This window comes from Carassius carassius, chromosome 25 (genome assembly GCF_963082965.1).
Source record: "Carassius carassius chromosome 25, fCarCar2.1, whole genome shotgun sequence".
NCBI lineage: Eukaryota > Metazoa > Chordata > Actinopteri > Cypriniformes > Cyprinidae > Carassius > Carassius carassius.
Genome location: NC_081779.1, coordinates 28,549,136 through 28,553,374, shown reverse-complemented (window position 1 = coordinate 28,553,374; position 4,239 = coordinate 28,549,136).

The window sequence follows — 4,239 nt, the reverse complement described above, 5'->3', positions numbered from 1 at the left end:
TTCCCCCCAGAAAGAAAGCTATTTCTAGTGGGGACATCCTCTCATAGCCGCTTTCGTGCATCGCCTCAATGTCGGCATAACTCTTATGCCGCAACCGATGGATGCGAGAAGAAAATGGCCTCTTTCATTACTTTTGGATCTCTGTATGGAGATCAGGCCGAAATGGAAGGCTCACCTGAGCTGGAGAGCTGTGGTCAGAAAGATAACGCTCGTCGAGGCCGCCTCACGGCGTTACCTTGTTAGCGCACTTTCATGGCAAGTCCAACTTTGCCGTGGCGCGATCCATAACCTCCAACAGCTCTACATACGCAGGGCATGAGGACTGAGAAGGCTCAGCCTCAGCTTCTTCACCATCCTTAAATATCTCCTGCTTTTCCTGGGTAAAACCCCAGCAGAGCATTAACCTCAGTATCAGAAAGTGTTAAAGATATAACATCATCCTCCCGAGGCTCTCTCTTGTCCGCCAACAAGCATGAAAGGGAAAGTCCCTCTCTAAACCACTCAGACAGTTCCACCTGTAATTCTCACGAGCTCATTCTCCACTGTGCCTCAGCAGCAGCGGATCCTGAACCACGGGAAGCAGATGGCTGCCTTTTTTCATTTTTTTCCTCTGAAAAAGAGATGAACGAGAGCAGAGCTTTTTCATTGAAAAAAAAAAACGCTCAGAATGCACACAGATTGCCTCCTCAAAGACATTGCGTGCATGCTCTTCACCCAAACAAATGACGCAAAGATGTGTGTATGTCATCGGGTGTCAAATAATGACAACACGGATGCCCACATTGTCTAAATGCTTGCTAGTAGTTGCCATGATAGACAGAGAAAGATCGCTCTTACCAGTTCTTTCAGATGTACGCTTAAAACAGAACAGTCAGTGAAGACGAAGAAGAGAATGACGTGTTCTCCCTGTGCCTGTTTATAGTCGCGCCGGCTGTGACTTCAGAAGCTATCGCCGGCCAACCCGTTGGTGTTTTTTCAATGTATGCTTCAGGCATGGGTCACAATGAGGTGTCCTCCATAGCCACCCCTAGAGGACGCAGTTCAAAGTTCCCTTGAAGGAACTATCATTAGGATATGTCCCCAAAACCTTCAAACTGGCTGTTATTAAGCCTCTCATCAAAAAATCACAACTTGACCCCAAAGAACTAGTTAATTATAGACCAGTCTCGAATCTCCCTTTTCTGTCCAAGATACTAGAAAAGGTGGTATCCTCACAATTATATTCCTTTTTAGAGAAAAATGGTATATGTGAGGATTTCCAGTCAGGATTTAGACCGTATCATAGTACTGAGACTGCTCTCCTTAGAGTTACAAATGATCTGCTATTATCATCTGATCGTGGGTGTATCTCTCTATTAGTTTTATTGGATCTTAGTGCTGCGTTTGACACAATTGACCACAACATTCTTTTGCATAGATTTGAACACTTTGTTGGCATCAATGGAAGTGCATTATCATGGTTTAAATCATACTTATATGACCGCCATCAGTTCGTAGCAGTGAATGAAGATTTATCATATCGATCACTAAACACGCGTGTTGGTGAAACACGCCAATTTGAAAAACTAATGGAATGCATAGTCGATATAAAAAACTGGATGAAGAGTAATTTCTTACTGCTAAATTCTGAAAAAACAGAGGTGTTAATTATAGGACCTAAAAACTCTGCTTGTAATAACCTAGAACACTGTCTAAGACTTGATGGTTGCTCTGTCAATTCTTCGTCACCAGTTAGGAACCTAGGTGTGCTGTTTGATCGCAATCTTTCCTTAGAAAGCCACGTTTCTAGCATTTGTAAAACTGCATTTTTCCATCTCAAAAATATATAAATTACGGCCTATGCTCTCAATGTCAAATGTTGAAATGTTAATCCATGCATTTATGACCTCAAGGTTAGATTATTGTAATGCTTTATTGGGTGGTTGTTCTGCACGCTTAGTAAACAAACTACAGCTAGTCCAAAATGCAGCAGCAAGAGTTCTTACTAGAACCAGGAAGTATGACCATATTAGCCCGGTCCTGTCAACACTGCACTGGCTCCCTATCAAACATCGTATAGATTTTAAAATATTGCTTATTACTTATAAAGCCCTGAATGGTTTAGCACCTCAGTATTTGAATGAGCTCCTTTTACAGTATAATCCTCTACGTCCGCTACGTTCTCAAAACTCAGGCAATTTGATAATACCTAGAAAATCAAAATCAACTGCGGGCGGCAGATCCTTTTCCTATTTGGTGCCTAAACTCTGGAATAACCTACCTAACATTGTTCGGGAGGAATACACACTCTTGCAGTTTAAATCTAGATTAAAGACCCATCTCTTTAACCTGGCTTACACATAACATACTAATATGCTTTTAATATCCAAATCCGTTAAAGGATTTTTAGGCTGCATTAATTAGGTAAACCGGAACCGGAAACACTTCCCATAACACCCTATGTACTTGCTACGTCATTAGAAGAATGGCATCTATGCTAATATTTGTCTGTTTCTCTCTTATTCCAAGGTCACCGTAGCCACCAGATCCAGTCTGTATCCAGCTCAGACGGACACTGCAGTCACCCGGATCCAGTACGTATCCAGACCAGATGGTGGATCAGCACCTAGAAAGGACCTCTACTGCCCTGAAAGACATAGGAGACCAGGACAACTAGAGCCCCAGATACAGATCCCCTGTAAAGACCTAGTCTCAGAGGACCACCAGGAGAAGACCACAGGAAACAGATGATTCTTCTGCACAATCTGACTTTGCTGCAGCCTGGAATTGAACTACTGGTTTCGTATGGTCAGAGGAGAACTGGCCCCCAAACTGAGCTTGGTTTCTCCCAAGGTTTTATTCTCCATTCTGTCACCGATGGAGTTTCGGTTCCTAGCCGCTGTCGCCTCTGGTTTGCTTAGTTGGGGTCACTTCATCTACAGCGATATCGTTTACTTGATTGCAAATAAATGCACAGACACTATTTAACTGAACAGAGATGACATCACTGAATTCAATGATGAACTGCCTTTAACTATCATTTTGCATTATTGACACTGTTTTCCTAATGAATGTTGTTCAGTTGCTTTGACGCAATGTATTTTGTTTAAAGCGCTATATAAATAAAGGTGACTTGACTTGACTTGACTTGACTTGAAAGGGAACTGTACAACTGTAATTAAATGTGCTTTAATGTGTCCGTGAAGCAACACTGTGTGAATTGTTTTAACGAAAAAAAAACTGTGGGCCAATTTGATAAAATGTAATCATTTAGTATAGTTAATACAGTACACTAACATTTAGTGTAAAGCATTTAATTGTATTTCTTTTGATTTTTTAAACACTTAATATTCTGTTTCTAATAAAATTTAGTCAGTTAATTTCACAACCTACAAAATAAATAAATAATTAAATAGATAGATAGATAGATAGATAGATAGATAGATAGATAGATAGATAGATAGATTGATGATAGATAGATTTGATATCTATTCACCTTTAAACTCAATTACCTCCATGACTTGGTAAGCGCAGAGGACCTCAGCTCCTCAAGCCTGATCCATGTGAAACTCTAATTACATCACGGAGCGGAGTGAGATCACTGTAATCCACTCCCCACCGCTCTTAAAAATTAATATAATCTTGTAAGTCTTCTATACATGCTACACAGTAACTCTCTGATGTTTTTTCAGCATGGCAGCTTGTTCCCCCCTAAAACCAGTCATGTTTTGGCCTTCTCTGCCCCCTTGCACAAAAGCACTTTTGGTTAGCGGCACCTAGCTAATTAAACACTGTGGTCAATCACACATGCCTACGGGGCTGGCAAAAAGCAAAACAACAGAGTAAAAGTTTTAAAAATAAAGTGAAGAATGCTTAAACATGATACTAATTAGCAACATTTATTTAAATGCACTTCTTTAAAAGTAATTATGAGGCAGAGAAAGACACTGTTTATGTGCATAAATAATCCTGCCAGCTGGTTACATAGATTACCCACCGGTCCTCTTGTGTTTGTACTTATCTTTTTTCTTTTCGTTAAGCCTTATGAACTGTGAATGTCTTGTGGTATATATGAATGCATTTGATGTCATATCAGTGTTGTATTTTGGAGATGCTCTTATTGGCGGTGGAACATTCTCCATGCTCACTGTGCAGTGTATCAATATGTGAATCCAACACTGGCACGGCTGATAGCTGAAGATTCTCTGGTGTACTTGGAGGGCATGGATCATCATGGTTATTACCCAATGGAAGGTCTTA